At 37.7% G+C, this 14996-nt stretch overlaps 1 protein-coding gene and 1 long non-coding RNA gene across 2 annotated transcripts in view; one reads left to right on the plus strand and one right to left on the minus strand.

Annotated features, from left to right (window-relative positions):
- Window positions 1–14996, plus strand: part of fam172a (family with sequence similarity 172 member A) — a 269588-nt gene that overhangs the window by 243185 nt on the left and 11407 nt on the right.
- Window positions 1435–14996, minus strand: part of LOC121848889 — a 44413-nt gene continuing 30851 nt past the window's right edge. The window contains exons 2-3 of the long non-coding RNA XR_006085022.1: window positions 9228–9426; window positions 1435–1547 (exon numbers count right to left, since the gene is read on the minus strand). This is a non-coding gene — a long non-coding RNA (uncharacterized LOC121848889). The remainder of the gene's footprint in view (window positions 1548–9227; window positions 9427–14996) is intronic.

A 14996-nucleotide genomic window follows, 5' to 3' on the forward strand; every position in this document is an offset into this window, starting at 1 on the left:
ACGCTTTTTTGTTTTACGAACATATTACATTTTCCACTGTTAATTGAATGATTACACATTAAGTACATGTGTTACAGTTACTTACATTGTATTTTAACTGGATGAAGCTCATACCTTTACTCTGTTCATGGTGCTGATGTTTTTATTTTCACTTGTATGGTTCATGAAAATTATTTTTTTTAGAGTAGCTGAATAACTATTACTTCATTCATTTATCAACAGATATAGTTCTAGCTACAAGGAAAATAAAGTCTCATGAACTGTTATAAATACATTTGCAAAAAAAAATCAGTTGTAAGCAACTTGAAGTTAATTATACAATATATGTGTTTAGCATCAGAGCTGCTTTGGTTGCAAGAACATGACCCATTTTGGATATCTAAACTTGGCAAATTTTATTGTACGTAGCGTTCTGACTTTTTAAGTAGCATATTTTAGAACTTAGTAATAAGATAGTATTTGTGTTTGATATTTTCAGTGTGAAGTTGCGTGTGCCCAGTGCAGAATTTTGTAAATTGTTATGGGATGATGGGAAAACCAATGAATAAATTATCATATATTTTTAAGGTCACATTGTAACTGAGACTGATACAGTTTATTTGAAAAGAACAGTTGCATTTTTCTGATCAGAGAAATGATGCATAAAGCTTCTCTGGGGCTCCATTGTGGCAGAGATGATGTTGTTATGTTGGGTGCAGATTTAGAGTGCTTTCACAATGGAACTTTGATACAGGAAACACGGTGTATTTCTGAATCAATCACTGCGTATCAAGCCTTGATTCAAATTCTGATTGACCAAGTGTTTATTATAGTAAAATGGCAGTAGTTGAGTTTAGAGTCAGATTGCTATGATTCTATGTAAATCATCTTACAATTTCAAGATTTGGGGTCGGATCCAGCGCATTTTTGATATTGTGTAAACTATGTTAATATATTTGTCATATGGTTATTGTCTGAAAATGTTTTTGAATATTGTACGGTGTCCCGAAACAATTCTTTGGATACTTTCCATGTAGGACAGATTACGACTGAATATTTAGAAGTATAAAATAGTATAAAATTATAGGAAACATTACAATGGATAGATAAAATCCAATGGATCAATACGAATTATAGAAGTGATTCTCTGCTGGTCAGTACATTGGATTTCCTTTATACATTAATTTTTCCAAGATAAGTATGTATATATATATATATGTATGTATTGACTGGTAGAAATTAGGTACTTGTTCCCACATCCCTTTCTCTGGTCAGTAAATTTTCTGATAAGCAAACAATCATACACAAGTATTCAATAACACTTGACATAACAAAAGTAAACACATGTCAGATAGTTCACTCTTTATTAAAGAAAAAACATCAGAATTTTTCAGGCTATTGTTGGCAGGAACAATTAACGTTTTTAAATACCAACTTTGTTATTTTAATATCTAACGGTTTTTAAATACATCTTAATCCAAATGTGTGTGGTTTGAATACACTGTCTTTGCATCATATGGCTACGTGATCAATTGTAGGTGACACAAGAATCATCTGAAACAGCATAACTGAAAGGCAAAAATAATAAGGTCACTTCAGTCTATTTAAAGGATTATCTCTGATAAAATCATTACCTGTGAAGATTAACTTTCTAAATAGTGTGAGCTCTAATTTTCATGTAGCTTTGCCATTGATAAAATCACTTACTTCTAGAGATCAACATATTGTTTGCCCGCGTTAATTTTATTCATACAATTGATGCCTTTTAGCCCTAACCATTGAACCCATGATACCTTAACCTTGGAATTAAACCAGCTTTACTCTCCATTATCTTACCCTGGCAGTGATGAGTGATAGTTTGACTCAGTGGGTAGCATTTGCCTCTGAGCTAGAAGGGTGAGGGCTCATCATCTAGACTGACACACCAATGCAGTGCTGAGGGGAGTGCTGCATTTTCATAGGCGCCATCCTTCAGATGAGATGTTAAACCAAGTACCCATCTGCTTGTTCAGATGGGCATTAACAACAAATAATGATCCTCGGCTTTATTCAAAAAGAGAAGGAGGTTTCTCCCAGTGTCCTGGCTAACCGCTCACAAATACATACAAATACAAATACCGCAGGACATTGCTCTGAGCAAATTAGCTGTTGTTTTCACAGTCACTACAGAAAATATCCTGTGATGAACTCGACTATGCGATAAGATGCTGTATCAAATGCAATATATTATAGTCTTGCTATCATTTAACCCAGTAGCTATCACTAACTATATATTGTACCATTGTAAAACTGTTATACATTCCTCTGGCAGAGATGCCAGATATACTCAGTTACATTCAAACCAAAACTGCCTTAAATCACCTTAACCCAGCAACAGTGTTACTAGTAACTGTATTGCCTTAATCTGACAACTGCTTTATATTAGCTACATCCTTTAAGATGGCCTGGCATGAAAGGTGATATATAAATGTAAATTGTATTGTGTACCTTCTATCACTTAATCTAACAGGTATTCTAACTAAACCCCCATATTACCTATAACCACTCAAATCCTGTATCACCTTCACAAAGCAGCAGTATTTTGTCGCCTTAACCAAGGAAATAGTAGTAACCAATTAATTGATCACTCTTATTCATGAAATAATCAGATATTTTATGACACAAACTACAATGCACTTCCTTTTGAGCTGTCTAACATCTTAATTTTTACAACTTTGAAATTGATCAGTATCCAGGAAATTGCAGAATTTCTAAACTTTTTTGTGGGAAGAAAAATCTACATTTTAGATTTGATTATTAAATAGAAGAGATTTTTGGCATGTCCTAATAAATATCAGGAAACTCACACTAAACCTGTTTTTATGCTTGAAAATAGAGTAGGCTTGTTGCTTGAGATACATGGTTTACAAGGAAACTCTTGGAGCACTGGTCTGTCTGTGTCCAAAACATACATTGACAAAGAGGATCATTATTCACAGTGTTACAGCAAAATCTGATTGAATGAAACATTATCAACCTGTGATTTAATGAGATGCTGCAACATGAAACAGTATTCAGTCAAATTTATTTTCAATAATAAACACTTAAGTATCTCTGTAGTACAAAAATGGTAAAATTACATTAACATTTGAAAGATACTGGATCTGCGGTGTGTCTTATTTTATCTAGCAATTTCCACTTAACATTTCTCATTTTCAGGATACATGAGCCTCTGCTTCTATCCTATGCAAGAGTACCATTTGCAGCCTGTTATTGCAATCGCATTTTAAACGTGTACAACACTACCTGTCTTTTTCTTTGGAATTGGTGAAAATCTCATTGTTATAGTAGAACGTAGGTCTAACTCTCCATGCTGTCTGCATTCATCCTGTCCTTTGAGGCTGTCATTTTTATCTGTCTCTCCGAACTGCCTCCCTTTGCTGATCTGCCATTTTCTAATGTATTGCTGTTTTACTTGTATGATTTCTGGTGAGACAATCTTAGACCTGGCTGCCATTCTTTCAGTTACAGAGAAAAGGGCTGTCTCTGGTGCCTACTCTTCAGAAAAAGTTGATTCATGTGTAAATTATCAGTTACCCTTTATTTGTTCGGCCTGTGGAGAGTACACATGCAGATAAAAGGCTCAGAGGGTCAGGGCTTATACATGCATGTTTCTCTTGTGGCCAGAATGACAGTCTTAGCATTGTTGTCAAAGATTATCACAGAGACTGGAAGACCCATCATTATGTGTGTGCCGTTAGTTTTTATTTTAAGACAATATGACTAAAACAAATCCTAAACAAACCAAGCTGCATATTAAATATCCTGATAATAAATTAGAATATTATCAATTGGAACTGGTTTAGAAAACATTTTTTGGCCCCCTAGAGCTTGAAGACAGATTGTATCTTGAAGTTCTCACTCACTACCGCCTCCTTCTATTCCCATTCCAACTTCATATTGCCTTCAGCCAGGAAACACACAGATTCTGGATTGTAGACTTCTATGGTACTGTTTTCAGATAACAGGAGATGTGTTCCGTGTGCCAAGATTTGTTATTTTGCTTTTCCTTCACCCTTTTACCCAATTCAGATTGTTCCAATTAACAATCCTGTTGAAATTTGTGAAACTGTCCTGGCAGAACTGATCATTTCTTTATATTATGAAGCATTACAAAGGATGTACAATGGCAAATAGGAGAATACCCAATTTATTTCTCAAATGACTTATCACAAAGTTGCATGCAAGTCTGAAGATATTCATGAGTGGAATTAGTATTTTTTAAATGGATTATAGGAAACTACCTTTAATTGTGTCAAAATAGGTATAGGAGGGACCACATACCCATTGAGACTGTTCCACCAGTTTGTTAGAACTTGGCAGATATTTTAATCCAAATGCCCTTTCATCATATTCTTTACTACCCAAGTATCTAACTTTTAAACAGCCTGATTGATTCTGCCTCTACAGCTTTCTGGAGCAGAGCATTCCTATTCTTCTCAGCCTTCAATGTGAGCAAATGCTTCCTGTGACCTTAATTCCAGCATATACCTACAAATATGCAGTCACTACACTTCACAGTAAAATCCGATAAATAAATAATAACTTTGAGACATCTTGATGATTTGATAAAGTGCTATTATCAAAATGCAAGGATTATTATTATTATTTATTATAACCATCTTATTTTAAGGCAATGTCCCTTGTAATGGATGGATCCCTCTTCCAGAACAAAGAGCCATCCACTATCTAACTTGTCAGGCCCTTTCATTAATTTAAATACCTCAACCAAATCGTCCCTTAACCTCCTGTGTTCTGAAGACTATAATCCCAATCTACCCCAGTCCACCTGTAGCTCGTTTCTCTCTACAGACCTAACTGACCACAATCTTAAAAATCCCTTTATGGATACACAAAATTCAATTCTGTGATTTGTTTTAGTCATAACTAACATAAATATTTAGCTCTATACAAAAGCAAAAATGGGTATAATATAGGTGTAAGTTGTTGGGAAATAAATAAAAGGAAGTGTGACCCATGGCGCTTCATTTCTACGGAACATGTTCTAAGTATGAACGAATGTTGAGAGCTGACATAAATCAGTCCAGTAGTTTTATGCCCGTGATCAGAGAGAGGAAAATAGTTCCATTCACAGTATTAGCATTGGATAATCAAATTCATAGTGGAGTGACCATATCAAAAAGATTGTTCATCATAATGCCAACTGTTCTGGATGACACACAACAGGTATCTCTATTTTCCCAGATCTTTTCAAGGAATAAGATAGAATTGCGGGTGTTTGTTGGAAATTTAGAGTAATTCTACCACCAAGATCATTGACACCTGTGGCCCATCCATGTACTTTTGATGAGCAGTCCTTCAATAATGATCTTGCTGGAACTCAAGTGTACGTAGAGGAAACATCCCTTATTTTGAAACTGCACATCCAGTGCCTTTTATTGCTTAGGAGATGATCTCCCAAGGCGGTCAAATTCATAGTCCATGTCTTGCTGTCCAATACTACAAAGGTTTATTGACATATTTTCCTTTGAAAAATTCCTTCTAATAGTACCCCCCTATTCATTTTGTTTCAGTTAAAGTCACAAATATTTGCTAATTCCATGCGTTTGTTACCGTTTTCATGAGAATATGATACAGTTGCACAGCTTGGTTGCCATAGCAGGTCTGCTGGTTCATATGCCACACCAAATCTTTACTTTGGCAAACAATGGGTGGGAGACGAGGGTAAAAGGCAAAAGAAGATTGACACATTTTTTTGAATACATTGAATTTAAAAAAAAACATGATTAGTCATAGAAGTCATTCAATGAATCATTCAAGCTAGAAATATAGAACAAAATCTCTACCTAACTTTTGTAACCAATGATTGGTCAGGCATCAAGATTTTGCTTGTCTGTATCACATACCTGAAAGTTTTGATTTTATCAGTGTCAATGAGAACCCACTGGTCACCGATGTTTAAACACAATGTCATTGACCTAGATGAGGAGAGTCCATGAAGTCAACCCCAGAAAACGTTACAGCTAGTTTATGATTAACTTTAAGTTCTTTTGAGGCTTTATGCTTTTGAAATACCATAATTATCTACTATCAAGTGTACCAATATTAATATGATTGGCATTTCTAAGAGGCAAATTCTTTAATTTTGTAAATTTTAAGTAATATGCTACTATGCACTATTTGTTAGGTTTTACCTTAAAATCCCAAATTTACAATAAATCCTGTAAATGTGATTGTAAATCCTGTGAATTGTTTTGAGAAGTACTCCTGCTGTGAAAGGCATGATATCAAATGCAAGGATTGTAAAATATTATCATTGAAAAGGATCGTTCATTGATAGGGAAATATCTCACAAAGTATACATTTTGGCAGAAAAAAATCATTTGTAGTCAGATTAATGTGAAATGATGTATGCTTCTAATTCATAGTGATCAATTATAGTTATTTCCTGTAAAGGTAGATTCCACCTGATTAGAGTAATATCTTCTTACCTTAAATTCGAACGCGCAGGCAAGTAATGTAAAAATCTGAATCATACAATTTGTACCATCTATTATTATCAAAAACATTTAAATATTTTTTCCTGATTCTGATCAGGTGCACATAATCCCCCTAATTTGGCAATATGACCAAAATATCTGAGGTTATTATATGAACAGTTATATTGTTACAACTGCTGATATAAATTTAGTTTTCTAAGTGATATGTTTCATTTTGTGTTTTTTTGCACATACTGTACATCTCATCAGAATGAGAGTGCTGTTAGCACTTTATACATATTGGCACTTTATGACAAGAATATATTTTCATGTTTTTAAATATAGAAAAACTCCCTTTTTGTATTTCTGTGTTTTTTCCCGTACATTTCTTCCCCACTACTTTGTTGTTTTTTCCCATGGTCTGCACCATTCCACTTTGATAGCGCAGGTAGCTGACCTGCACTCAGACCTCCACCAATGCAACTTGTTAAGCGTCTGCCAGGAGGTGGGGCCAATCCTGTGATTTTCCTTTTCTCCATCTGGGAAAATGTCTGGCCGTTGTTCAATGTTTCATCGCAATAGCAAGGCTAAGATCGGGAATTCAGCTCACTAGGAAATCGTGAACATAAATAAACCCGTGTCCCATATTCTTCCCAGCTTGTAGATTCTCCTGAAGTTGCTCCACTCCTTTGACCATTAGCTTTCTAAGGACTGTCTTTACCTTGTATAAGAACCAGTGTATTGATATTGGAATAGCACATTGATACACCTTAATGTAATACAGTGGAGTCATGTGCTCCAGTGGTTAAGAATGGACAAAAAATGTTAATGCAACAAAATAGTCATACTGTTACGGTCTAAGGAGAAAAGCTTAAAGAAAAGTGAAAGGCTTTATACCAAATGTAAGGAGTATTATTATTATTATTATATGAGCTTGGACTTGTAAAAGTTTGATATCCAGGTGTTTTCTAGACAAGATCGTATGTACGGAATGTTAGTTTGATAGGACACAATCTTCAACATTGTAACTGTTCTTTAGGCTTGTACAGACCAGCTTTGTTTGAAACATGTCTGGAAAATCATGACTACATTAAGATTTTAAAAATCTTCATTGTAATGGAATACTTTTATAAATGGTTTTGAGTATCAGAAGCAGTTGACAGTATGATATTTGCAGATGATTTTTAGTTAATCTAACTGTGACAGATTGTAAATATACATTTCATGAGCCGCTGTGTAAATTTGACATATTAATCCTGCAATTTTGCTTTTGCAGCATTATTTGCTAATGTGTTTGAATTATTTATCCACGTTTGGTGTTTGTGAGGTTTTCCGTTTAAAAGCATTACTCTCCAGATTCTGAATCTGGTTCTTATTTAATGATCCAAAGTCATGTCCTGGATTGAAACCATCTCACGCTGGCTTAGAAAATTAAGATTTGATCAGTATCATATTGAGAACAGCTGAATATTCACAGCAAGTCAGAGTCATGCTAACATAAAGATTTATCAGATCTTAGCATATTATTTAACCCCTGATAGCTACAAAATGTGAATGGTTTAAATAAAACTCCAGCAAGGTTATGAATAAAAGGTAGTGTCAAGTAAAACTATAGTTTAATTTATTAAACACACCTTGAGTCAGAATAAATTGATCATCACTTGAAAAAGGTTGGTTACTTCTGAAATAATCATTTACATGGTTAATTTTTTACTTACCTAGATCTTGCCTTAGCTTCAGTTTTCATTGATTATCATGTTCTCTCTGTCCACATTTAGAATTCCTCAGTTCCAAGCAAGCACTCCCAAAAAATGTTTTAAATGTGAAATCTAACCTCTTATCCAACCACTGCCCAACTTTACGTAGATCTTATCTGAGCAGAAATTGTCTTCACCTGCGGTTTCAGGCATTTTGTTTTTCTGACTCTGTTAGCATTCATTAAATGTTGTACAAAGCTTTCGATGTAGTAAGCACTATTCTTGCATCTTGTACAGGGTGCCCCAATGTGTCCGTCATCAAATTTTGGCCCTCTTCCACCTTTTATTACAAGTCAGAGAAAACATTTTTATTTAGCAGGTCTTTGGACTAATGTTTTGGGGATTTTTGGTCAGCCGGGTGTCTGATCTATGCCTTGCTTAAAAGTATCCAAATCAAACCAGGCATTCCACATATGTATGCCACCTTATGTTTTGAAATTTCTCTTTCTCTGGACTGGAGTGGGCATTCTATCAGAGGGACTACATCCCACTTATATTTCTAGGCTTAGGAACCCCAGAGTGTGTGTTGGGGTTAGGGTTGGAGTTTAACCAGCTAAAATAACATAGCTTGAACTTAAAATAGCTTGACATGAGAGCACTATCTGGCAAGCTTCCTCCTGCTTGTACAGTTAGAACCCCATCCTCTAGGCTAATCGGATGGGGTTAAAGGAGCCAAAGGGGGAAGAATCCCTGCCTCCAGGCCCTCTCAACAGCTACATTGGCTGGTCTGTCATCAACAGTGACCTAGAGTACTGAAGACCTACCTTGCTCAGGAAGTGGACAACTATCATCACATAGATCGACAATTCAAAGGATTGATTTTCAATTGGTAGGAATGTCAACTCGGAGTCAACTCAGCCCCAAGAAAACCGCACTTATCTCCCCACTCCCACCACGAATATCACTAGCTGGTCATTAGACAAATGAGGTTTAAGGTCTTCCTCTCAAATTTTGAAAAAGCATGTATTCAAGTTCAAATTGAATGTTTATTGGAAACATATTTGATTCTTACCAAGACTGACTTCAACATGTCCATCAATTGCAAAAAGATGATTTTTTAACTGCCAATCCCTTTGATTGGGTACAATATTGTGCATGCCATTGATTCCAGGAAGGGCATAGGGTAGGCTAAAAATGCAGCCTTATTCTTTAACCCTTTTTGTGGACACGTACCTATGTGATCACAAGCCCTTTTCTTGTTGCACACATTCCTGCAAGAAAAAATGAGCAAAAGTTTAGAAGGAACTTCTCTAAGCAGAGGAAGATAAGAATGTGGAACCTACTGCCAAAAGCTATGATACAAGCATAAAGCATTGCTTAAGAGGAAACTTAATACTTATATAAGGGAGAAGGGAATAGAGGGATATAGGAGAGAACAAGAGTGGAATCTCATGGAGTATAAATACCAGCACAGACGAGTTGAGCCTATTGCCCTCTGTTCATGCTGTATAATTCTACATAGTTCTGCGAAGGAAAAAACAAGTCATTCTATGGTCTTCCAACTTTGTGTTAATTCTAATTGTAAGGTCTAAGAAGTACCCTTCCTGTGTCATCAGTGAATGCCCACTAGCAAAAACATCTCTAACATAAACAGCATTTTCTCCCAAGAAATAAGACCTGGAATCTTATGACCTCCTGCCATACAGTGATTTTCAGGGAGAAAAATGTTTATCTGATATTTATTTGATGGCGGTTATGCAGTTCTGACCCAGATAGAGTGCTTTGTAAACCTAAATGCATTGTATTGACTGTTGTAAGACCGAGGCTCTCCTGATTGGCTCGCACCTCTGCACCTCAGGCACTGTCAGCATCAACATCCACGGATGCACACTCCATCTCACCAAGCCAGTCAGGAACCTATGCATCTTGTTCGACTCTCGACTGTCCTTTCTGCCCCACAACTGTGTCATGACCCGCTCTGCCTTCCCCCACCTCCGCAATATTGCCCAACTCTGTCACTGCCTCACCTCTCAGGCCTCTGAAACCGTCATACTTGCTTTCATTACATCTAGGCTTCAAAATGCCAACTCCCTGCTTGTCACCCTTCCCAACTCTTTCCTCCACAAGTTGCAGATCATCCAAAACTCTGCAACTCGTGTCCTCTCCCGCACCAGGCTCCCACCCTCGCCCGGCTCCACTGGCTCCCCATCCCTCAGAGGATTGAGTTCAAAATCCTCGTCCTTACGTTGACAGCCTTCCATAGCCTTTCCCCCTCCTACCTCTCCCGACATGCTGACCATATCAACCCCATAACCCTGTCCTCTCCTCTGCTCAGCAGGCTCCGGCCTACTCCATGTCCCCTGCCTGGCCCGCCCCACTATGGGAGGTCGGGCCTTCAGCCTCTCTGCCCCCACCCTCTGGACCTCCATCCCACATTCCCTTCGCCTCACTCCCTCCCTTGCCTCCTTCAAGACCCTTCTCTTTGACTGTGCCTTCGACCATCCTCTCTGCCCTCCACCCTCCCTGATTCCAAGCCCCCCACTCGGATCCTAATGACCGTGACTGTTTAGCGCCTTGGCACATCCTCCTGATGTTAAAGGTGCTTTTCAAATGTAATATTGTATTGGAGTGAAATGAAGTATTAGTTAAACAAATGAAAACAAATCATAATCTCTTCAAGAAGAGATTGACCTGAACTCAAGGTTTCTTAGCAGGCTGATAGTAGCGGAACGTGTCAGCTACATACAGTGGCTATGGATTATCACTTATTTTGGATATTTGCCCAGTGAAATCTTGCATATCTGGTGATGAACCAATTATTAAACCCGAGATATTAGCCTGAAGGAACTGTTCAATTAGCCATCCCTCTGTCACTGAGGTCCATAAGGACAGAGATACTGGATCCTGCCACTGATGATGTTTGCATTTGATATCAGCAGTGGGCAGGTCATTTGAATTAGAGAATAAAACCATATCCAGTTCCTCAGGGAATACAGGCAGCTTCGGGAATAACATCTGTGTTCCACAATTCCTCATTACCAGGTTATAAGAGTTGAATGCAAGATATCAAGGACCAGCTCACCAGAGACATTTTTGTCATGGAACCCAGTTCAAGGAAAGCCATGCCAACTTGTGCTGATGAAATCAAAAGCTGAATAAACTTAAAGAAGTATTGAAATGTCCTTGTAGTTAGACACTATCACAGTGGTGAAACGCATCATTGAGTAGGAAAGGTTAAACTCCCTGACCTTTTGCAAGCATTCTCTCAAGCACCAGTACGGACAGCACAAAATGCCTCTAGCAGCCAAGTGCTCAGAACACTTTGAGAGACCAGTTCAGTCTAACAATGTTCAGAAGTTGATTCTGCATTGGGAGGTTAACACTATGATTCTTGTGCAAGTGAAAACACAATTGAAAACCTTATGCTTGAGGCGCAGAGACCACAGATTCACTCCCATGATTACTCAGCAGAGCCTATATTCTTCTGCACAGAGAGCATGAAGGAATCAAAGAGCCAGGCACCACATGCTGCTCTTAAATAACTCAATAGAGCAACTTTTGTAGAGGCCTGGGAGCAACTACAAGCATTATAGCATAGGGGATTTTTAAAGCAAAAGGATGGGAGTGCTATGTTTAGTGGAGGTTGTGAACAAAGAATTTTATCTATTCAGCAAAGTACTTGTGTAATAGAGGTGATCTGGGTTTCTGTCCTTTGCCCAGGTATTTCACCTGCACACAAACAGCATCAAATCCACAAAAATGGGAATATTGACACCAATATTAAATGTACTGGCCATTGGATTCAGCTCTCAAAGGATGTCTTCTGTCTGCAAATACTCAGTAGGAGATCTGTTCAAAATAAAAACTAGCTAAACGACACAATGTGAAAACGTATATGAAATAATAAAAAGAACTTCCCATCACCTCCAAAGCCTTTTTTCCCTGGGACTTCCAAGATTAAATCTCTTTGTTTAATATTATGCAGTACCAAGACATAATTTCTGTTCCAACATAATCTCTTTAAATGTGGAGGCTGGCATCAAACAAACTTCCTCATTCATTCAGCTGTATTGGTTCTGTCAAATATTGGACCTTCGTAGTACTCCCTATATATGTTTGCCTGTGCCATGATTTAGCCTACTCTGTCCCCTCATCATCAGTAACAATTGTATATACCATATATTGTGAATGTATGCAGTGGTATACAATTTTGCACCAGTTATAGACAATATAATATCCCTGATACAGATCTAAACATGTGCTGCTTTGAAGTGCCATCTGACCTCAGCAATAGCATTCCAGGACAATCCCGTCTCTGAATCTTGGGCAAGTTTCTAGATCTAACCGCTTGAGTAATTCCCAGTGACACTTGGACTTTAATTTGAGTTTCAAAGTGTCCATCACAAATCTTCATGTGCAAATCCATTCAACTGAAGAAAGGGAGTACTTCAAGTAAAAGAGTAAATCTTAGGCTAAGACCAGCATCCAGCTTGCTTTGGTGAGGAAACACCTTCATCAAATCTATGATAAAAAGGATAGAGCTAGTCTGGTTTATTTGTAGAAATCCCATAAGCAATGTTAAGCACCTGAGCAATGTCCAACTTCTGTTTGAGAATTTGCTCCTTGTAGACAAGCAAAATTGTAATTGATTGGAATGAAGCTGCAGAATGTTTGGGTGTTTTTATCACTGTAGATTACCTTTGTGGAGATGATGCTTTGTATGCTAATAACTTTAGTGTAATTTGGCAAGGTTGCTTGTATCCCAATATAAACCCACCTAATTATTGATATTACAATTTAAGAGAAGCCTATTAAGCCTACGCTGGTCTAGCTCCTCTACTGAAGTTAATTATTGTAATGCCAATTTCCTGTTTTCTCTGCATACATCGTCAAATTGTGCTAAACGTAGATCAATAAGATGAGTTTACAGTCCCTTCTGATAAAGCCATTGTATTTTATTTATCAAGGTGACAGTGATTAATTTATATTAATCTTTGCTTCTAACTGAAAGGGCAGAACATTTCTTTTGAAATTAACCTGAATTTACAATTTCAAAAAAATGTTATGAGCGTAATCCTCTAACTAACACAATGATCATATGGTGCTTACAACAGGAGGTTTTTGAAGTATCTCTTAGATTCTGAATAACTGTGTGCTATTGAATTGGATATGCTGCTTTGGTGAGCCCAAATTGCTATATTAATAAAACACAAAATACTGCAGATGCTGGAGGACATTTTCAACGTGCATCACAGGTTTTGCTGTAGAGTATAGTGACTGTACATTGCTCACAATATGGTCTCCTCTACATTGGGGAGCAAGCATAACCCTGATCTTCCAGTTTCTTGCCACTTTAACTCTCCTGCTCACTTGCACTCTGACCTCTCCATCCATGGTCTCCTACATGTTCCAGTGAACCACAGCGCAAGCTCGAGGAACAGCACCTCATTTATCTGCTAGGGACCTTACAGCCCTCTGGCCTCAATATTGATTTCAATAATTTCAGACCATAACAACTCACCTTCCCCCTCCCCCTCTTCTGTGACCATTACCACATCGTCTGGGTCCCAGACACACCATTTCTCTCTCTGGTCTGCCTGTTTTGTTGCAATACTCCCCCACCCCCCCCACCGTTTTGCATTATTAACACCTCTTTTCCCCTCTACCCTTCTGTCCTCTACTCCATTTTCTCCTTTGTCTTCCTTACCCTGTTAGTCCTTAAAAGCCTCTCCCTCCCAACGTGCCCCAGTTCTGTCAAAGGGTCGTGGACCCGAAACATTGACTCATTTTCCTTTTTCCTGATCTGCTGAGTGTTCCCAGCGACTTCTATTTTTGTTTGCTAAATTGATATCTGCTCTTTGGAGATTTAGTTGAAGTGCTGAAACTGTTATACTGCAATAATTAACCACACTATGTATTGTATTAGGAATATAGAAACACGAGGAGGCCATTCAGCCCTTTGAGCCTGTTCCACCATTTAATTAGATCATGGCTGATCTGTACCTCAACTAAACCTTCAATTCCAATTTCCCGCTTTATCACCATATTGCTTAATACCCTGACCTACTAAAAATCTATCAACCTCACTCTTAAAAGTGTGAATGGATCCAGTATCCATTGGCTTTTGGGGGAGAGAATTCCAGATTTCTACCACCCTTTGAGTGAAAAAATGTTTCCTGATTTCACTTTTAAATGGCCTGGTTCTAATTTTAAGACTATGCCCCTTGTATTGGATTCCCCCACCAGAGGAAATAGCTTCTCTGTATCTACCCTATCAAATCCCTTTATCATCTTAAATACCTCAATCGAATCACCCCTCAACCTTCTAAACTCAAGAGAATACTAAAGTTTATACAGACTTTCCTTGTAACTTAACCCTTTTAGGCCTGGTAACATTCTGGTGAACCTGCGCTGCACCCCCTCCAGGGCCAATATGTCTTTCCTGAGGTGTGGTGCCCAAAACTGAACGCAGTACTGCACATGGGGTCTGACTAATGCTCTATACAGCTGAAGCATCATTTCTTCCCCTTTGCATTCCTTGCCCCTTGAGATAAAGACCAACATTCCATTCGCCTTTTTGCAGATCTAATATTTTAAACATTTTTGAAGGTTAAAGCATTTTAAAAGTGGTTTTGCAAGAAAATAGGTAGGTCAATGTCAAAATGTTGGCGATTATCTTTCGAGTCACATGTTTATTGTTGGAAGAGATGTGGCCTCAGGCTATGATAAGTGTTTCTCCCTTCCTGTAACCTGTACTCATGTGTAAATTGAAAAATATGACTCACAATTACAATCTCTAGCCTGTAAAATCACACAAACAGTTCATTTTTCTGAAATTGCT

This window comes from Callorhinchus milii, unplaced genomic scaffold (assembly GCF_018977255.1).
Source record: "Callorhinchus milii isolate IMCB2004 unplaced genomic scaffold, IMCB_Cmil_1.0 Scaffold1, whole genome shotgun sequence".
In the NCBI taxonomy this organism is placed as follows: domain Eukaryota; kingdom Metazoa; phylum Chordata; class Chondrichthyes; order Chimaeriformes; family Callorhinchidae; genus Callorhinchus; species Callorhinchus milii.